Below are 6734 nucleotides of genomic sequence, written 5' to 3'. Positions count from 1 at the left end.
CATTTTATTCTATTAATATGCTCCTCATGTTTGTTTAGTAGCTTAATTTAACCAGTTGAATGAATTTAAAGCAGTTCCTTCATTGAAGTCGTCATTTCAACTCAGGAAACTCATGTTTATAAAGTCTGAAATAGTTATAAAATAAAAGAAAGCAGAAAGCTGGATCCACTGAAGTCCTCCAGCTGGAGCCCTGGTTTTACTGGGGAGGTCCCAGTGTGAATGTGTGGAACTGTGTCACTGCTGGAAAGTAGTAACACAATTAGTCAGATTTACCTAATTGAAATTAAAATCTCAGTCAAGATAAGATGAGACACTTTTTTGTCATTGTACATTGTACAGTGAAATTCTGTTCCATACTCACAGCATATAAAACAGATAGAAACAGATAGAAACAGACTTAAAACAAGTAATAATAAACTTACAGACACAAAACATCACATGTTATCAGTGATATAAAAAAGAAAGAAAGAAAAGTCTTGTGTTTTGATGTTTGTTTAAAGTCTATTTTGACATAAATTACTATACAAGTAGAATGCTATCAACAATGGCAGCGATTCGTTACTTTAATAAGTTGTGATCTGTTCTTGTCTTGATGTTTTACGAATAATGAGGACACTTGGGTCCAGCTGTCACTTGTCTTCTTCAGATCCAACAGAGCGGCTCTTTATAAAAACAGGAAAGAGACAGCGTTTATAGTTGTTTACTGCTACAAACGAATGTATTTCACTTTCAGGCGTCAGCATTTTTAATTATGAACAAAATAGAATATAAGTCTGAGAGTCATGTTCTTCGTAACAGTTGTTAAGATGGAGATTTTGGAGGGGAGCTATGAAGAGCTTGTCATTGTTTTGTCAGTGTATTGGTGTTATTTTCCTGTGATAATCGGTGATTTGAAGAAAGGAAAATGTATAAATTTCAATACCAGGTTCACTCTTAGCCTCAAAACAGGGAAATACTGTTGAAATGTGTTTGGGCCTAAACGAAGCACCAGCAGAGGGACATGGAACAATGTGGTTTCATCTGGGTCAGAAGCTAAAGTATGAAGACAGATTACTAACAATCTTTATAATTGCACAGTGCAATAATGGAAGCTTGTGGATGTTTGTTTCAACCACTTTATTTTATTTTCAGCAATGCAAACAAAGTCAACTATTAAAGTGACTCCATCTTGTGGTGACATCATGCAGCACTTGGACTAACAGATAATGCCACTAGTTACAGTTATCAAAACAGAGATTTGTTCAGGCGAGGACAAAAAATACTGGTTTGAAGCAGTTTTATAAGTAGTTACTCAAACACATCATCTTTCAGTGGCTTGGACTTGGCTAACAGATCCATAACAAACAATTAGTTTTGATGTAGAGAGACGTTGCAGAGATTCATATAAAATGTGAAATTTACACTGCAGCCATAAACAAATTAGTTTTTTAAACATTAGCACTTGTTTTCAACAATTAGATGAGAAAAAAGTACAAAAAATGTAAACTAGAAAAGCAGTTTTAAACTCACTGTAGGGAGTTCATGAAAAATAGTAATCACAATACTCTGTGGCAGCAAAGTCACAAAAATCACCCCTAACTTTCTATCTGATAACTGGCAGAAATATTGAACATATCTTGAATTTCATGATTAGCTGATACTTTTTTCCTCTGATGGAATTAGGAGGAGTACTGATTACTGTAGATGTTGGAAATTATAGCACATTAGCACAATAACTAAATACATTTTCCATATACAATGCAAAGTTCATGCAGTGATAGGTTATTGTCACCAAAATGCCAAATGGCAAAGCAAAAGATAAGAGCTTTTATAATAAACAGAGCAACATTCTTGAAGAGAAGATGTGGTTAGTGCAGGTTTTCATGTCTGTCATCACTTCTCTGCTCTGACATAATTTATATTATCACCAAAACATGTTTCTGTGGAAGTCAATCAATCAATCTGGTTGTTGAAAGTGAATTAAAACAGCTGTCAGCTTCTTCTGAACTCCTTTTTTATCTTTACTTTTTGTCCTCTTACACAATAATTCTCAACAGATGTGATCACAGACTATGTTAATATTCATCCCCATAAATGAAGCACATTTACATGATTTCTTTATTTGTCCAAAGCCAACGATGGAGGGTTTGGTGTAGTTACAATCTGTAAAGAGAGAAAAAGAGTCTTCAGAGGAGCAGCTGAATTCAACACAAATCAAAGATAAAACACAAGTGTAACAGTGATGGCCCATCTGCTCAACCTGCTGTTTTCTGTCTGCAGGTGTGGTACCTGAAGGCAGCACCATCATCAGCAGAGTAGTTCAGCTTAGATCTGCTGAACTGAGGAAGGAGTTGTTTCATCTTTTCTTTTGCAGCACACACTCACTCATCCACTTCCAGCACCACTGATATTACACACCTGTCCCGATCATTTGTTACTATCTGTTTTTACAATACAGTAAATTGTTGTACATTGATTTTATTTTTCAAATCACCTTTGTGTATTCCCATTTCTTCTTTAGTTACTGAGTAACTAAATGGGGTTCTGTGACAAAACAAAGACAAACAACAAGTAATTGATATCAGTGTGTGATCAGCACAAAACAAACTCACTGACTGGTATCAGCCTTTTCAATAATCAGCAACTTCAGCTACTGTTTTTCAAGATGTAGATTCTGGCAGATTCATTGATTTATCAGTAAATGGAAAAACTCAGAAGTCAAGTAAATTTATTCTTACATGACTACATGCACCTGGTCTCCCACTGCAGGGGGAACTGAAATCAGGCTTAGTGTTTTCTTGTCTCTTTCCTCTGGTGCGAACGATTGTTTCCTCCACCTCAATAAAATCAGGATAAATATGAATTAAATTATGCATTATTTGATATTATTTTGCACAAAACCACCTAATTCTACAGTCCTAATTTCTACTTGTATTCCAACTCACTTGTGTTCATCTATGCAGTGACTCTAAACCAGTTGTGGAACTTAAATACACTTTTGACTTTATTTGAGGAAGTCTGAAAGTTATGCAGCAGAACTTTGTTTTACTTTGTTCTGACCCAATGTAGCATCTCACAACCCCTCAGATTCATCCTGTGACTCTATGGAGGGACTCCAACCTTAGGTTGTGAACCACTGGACTCAACTACCCATCTGTATATAGAGAAGTTCAAACTAGCTCCACCACATCAAGCTACAATTTCAATTACATTTAACAGATTTTACTTTTATTTCAGAACAATATCAACATATATCCGAGCTCTCTCTCTCTCTCTTTCTCTCTATCTCTCTATCTCTCTCTCTCTCTGAAGCTCCAGCATGGATCTTCTTACCAGATCAGGAGACTGTTGTTGTTGATCATCTGTCACCAGAGCGGCTGCATCAGTAGAAGTGAAGGCTGTGATGAGCAGGAAAACCTGCAGACACAACACGACCACCAGCAAACTTTTGTCCATGGCTGATGAACTGAAGAGTTTGATACAGCTGTGAAACACACACAGCTTTATATACTCACTGCCAAACAACCAGTTTCACAAGGACAAAGAGGAGGAACTAACAGGATGTTTGGTGTTGCACAATAATCCATCCACACAGACATGAACAAGTCAGGTTAAATCCCTCATGTCAATGATTTACAGTATATTGAACTGATAACTCTGCCTCCTTCTGCTCTAATCTCTGCTTTGATACTCCTGCTCACATTAATGAAAATATGCCAGCAACTTGTTAGATGCTCACTCACCACTCATGTAATGGGACATCTACTGATCAGCAGGGATAACTTATGGAATACCTTCATTTTCAGGTCATGACAGGAGTTTAGGAGGAGAAACAAGGCAGAACTCACCTTTGTAAGAGCTTTAATGGAAGAAATAACCAAACAAACTGTCAATCAATTTAGCACAAACCAGAGAAGGAACATGTTTTCCTCCAATAGTCCAAACACATGACAGATAGGTAAACTAGTCTCTTTAAGTCAGTGACCCTTGGGTGGATCCCAGTCTCCAAGTTGGGGCTGTGGTAGGTTGGGGTTGCTTGGTAAATCTCAGGGGTTGAAAGACTGTAGGATGAAGAATATTGTCATGATTTATTCATTACTGGAAAAGTTTTACATCTTCAAGCTTCAAGTTTTTATCATTTTCAAATAAAGTGGTGGGAACCAAAAAATTAAGACCTTGTTTTAAGGGGTCTGTTTAAGAGACTCTTGAGTCTCACTTACAGGGTGATGAGCCCAAAATATTGATAACCAGAGCTCTATAGTTTTGTAGATGTGGATGTTAGCATCTCTGCTCTGCATTAGAATGGTGATTTGTTCAGGTTTTACGTAAGGATAAGTTGTCTTTCTGAATATTTATTGCAATCTTTACAAATGCACATTGGTCAGTGTATTCACACAGAGATGAGACATGAGACTCATGGTCTGGATAAACAGAAGATAGTTCAGCTAAGGCAGGTGGCAGCCTTTTTAGGGCAAATTCATACTGGTGTGAACCTGTTACTTTAGCAGTGACTCAAACACATCATCTTTCAGTGGCCTGGTCTTGGCAAACAAATCGTTGTTTCTTATCAAGGAAATAATTAGTTTTGGTGTAGAGAGAGAAATGCTCCCATCATCCTTCTCCCCCATGAGCAGTGTCAGCAAAAATTAGACCCAAAGAGGTCAGGTCACACAGGATTAGTATGAAATGTGAAATTTACACTGCCGCCTTTGTTGATGATACACATTTCTTTTTTTAAGAGTAGCACTTGTTTTCAACAATTAGATGAGAACAAATTACAAAAAATGTAAACTAGAAAAGCAGTCTTATACTCACTGTAGGGAGTTCATGAAAAATAGTAATCACAATACTCTGTGGCAGCAAAGTCACAAAAATCACCCCTAACTTTCTATCTGATAACTGGCAGAAATATTGAACATATCTTGAATTTCATGATTAGCTGATACTTTTTTCCTCTGATGGAATTAGGAGGAGTACTGATTAATGTAGATGTTGGAAATGATAGCACATTAGCACAATAACTAAATACATTTTCCATATACAATGCGAAGTTCATGCAGTGATAGATTATTGTCACCAAAATGCCAAATGGCAAAGCAAAAGATAAGAGCTTTTATAATAAACACAGCGGTATTTTTGAAGAGAAGATGTGGTTAGTGCAGGTTTTCATGTCTGTCATCACTTCTCTGCTCTGGCTTCTTACATTTTCTTGCGATCAACAACAGAAAGAAAGAGAGGAAAGTCACTGAGGTGGAGAGCAGGAATCAATATTTCAGTATTAATGTGATGGATCAGTTATATTATTATCACCAAAACACGTTTCTGTGGAAGTCAATCAATCAATCTGGTTGTTGAAAGTGAATTAAAACAGCTGTCAGCTTCTTCTGAACTCCTTTTTTATCTTTACTTTTTGTCCTCTTACACAATAATTCTCAACAGATGTGATCACAGTCTATGTTAATATTCATCCCCATAAATGAAGCACATTTACATGATTTCTTCATGTGTCCAAAGCCAACGATGGAGGGTTTGGTGTAGTTACAATCTGTAAAGAGAGAAAAAGAGTCTTCAGAGGAGCAGCTGAATTCAACACAAATCAAAGATAAAACACAAGTGTAACAGTGATGGCCCATCTGCTCAACCTGCTGTTTTCTGTCTGCAGGTGTGGTACCTGAAGGCAGCACCATCATCAGCAGAGTAGTTCAGCTTAGATCTGCTGAACTGAGGAAGGAGTTGTTTCATCTTTTCTTTTGCAGCACACACTCACTCATCCACTTCCAGCACCACTGATATTACACACCTGTCCTGATCATTTGTTACTATCTGTTTTTACAATACAGTAACTTGCTGAACATTGATTTTATTTTTCAAATCACCTTTGTGTATTCCCATTTCTTCTTTAGTTACTGAGTAACTAAATGGGGTTCTGTGACAAAACAAAGACAAACAGCAATTAATTGATATCAGTGTGTGATCAGCACAAAACAAACTCACTGACTGGTATCAGCCTTTTCAATAATCAGCAACTTCAGCTACTGTTTTTCAAGCTGTAGATTCTGGCAGATTCATTGATTTTACAGTAAATGGAAAAACTCTGAAGTCAAGTAAATTTATTCTTACTCGGTCTCAGTGCTCCTCCTCCACATGCACCTATTCTCCCACTGCAGGGGGAACTGACTTTAGGCTCAGTGTTTTCTTGTCTCTTTCCTCTGGTGCGGACAATTGTTTCCTCCACCTCACAAAAGATCAGGATGAATATGAATTAAATGATGCATTATTTGATATTATTTTGCACAAAACCACCTAATTCTTCAGTCCTAATTTCTACTTGTATTCCAACTCACTAGTGTTCATCTATGCAGTGACTCTAAACCAGTGGTGGAAGTTAAATACACTTTTGACTTCATTTGAGGAAGTCTGAGCAGCAGAACTTTGTTTTACTTTGTTCTGACCCAATGTACCATCTCACAACCCCTCAGATTCATCCTGTGACTCTATGGAGGGACTCCAACCTTAGGTTGTGAACCACTGGACTCAACTACCCATCTGTATATAGAGAACTTCAAACGAGCTCCACCACAACAAGCTACAATTTCAATTACATTTAACAGATTATACTTTTATTTCAGAACAATATCAACATATGTCCGAGCTCTCTCTCTCTCTCTCTCTCTCTCTCTCTCTCTCTCTCTCTCTCTGAAGCTCCAGCATGGATCTTCTTACCAGATCAGGAGACTGTTGTTGCTGATCATCTG

The 6734-nt window shown here is 37.2% G+C and overlaps 2 long non-coding RNA genes across 2 annotated transcripts; both read left to right on the top strand.

Annotated features, from left to right (window-relative positions):
• Positions 1-1131: 1131 nt before the first annotated feature.
• LOC139629846 (uncharacterized) lies at positions 1132-2345 on the top strand. Its single transcript, XR_011693059.1, has 2 exons — positions 1132-1558; positions 2212-2345. It is a non-coding gene; the product is annotated as an uncharacterized lncRNA (long non-coding RNA).
• A 2395-nt stretch (positions 2346-4740) lies between these two features.
• LOC139629847 (uncharacterized) lies at positions 4741-5727 on the top strand. The gene is made up of 2 exons (XR_011693060.1): positions 4741-4843; positions 5594-5727. It is a non-coding gene; the product is annotated as an uncharacterized lncRNA (long non-coding RNA).
• The last annotated feature ends 1007 nt before the right edge of the window (positions 5728-6734 follow it).

The sequence above is a fragment of the Trachinotus anak genome, unplaced genomic scaffold (assembly GCF_046630095.1).
Source record: "Trachinotus anak isolate AG129_WGS33_773 ecotype Australia unplaced genomic scaffold, CSIRO_AGI_Tana_v1 ptg000012l, whole genome shotgun sequence".
NCBI classification, from domain to species: domain Eukaryota; kingdom Metazoa; phylum Chordata; class Actinopteri; order Carangiformes; family Carangidae; genus Trachinotus; species Trachinotus anak.
This window is presented reverse-complemented; position numbering and strand designations above follow the sequence as displayed.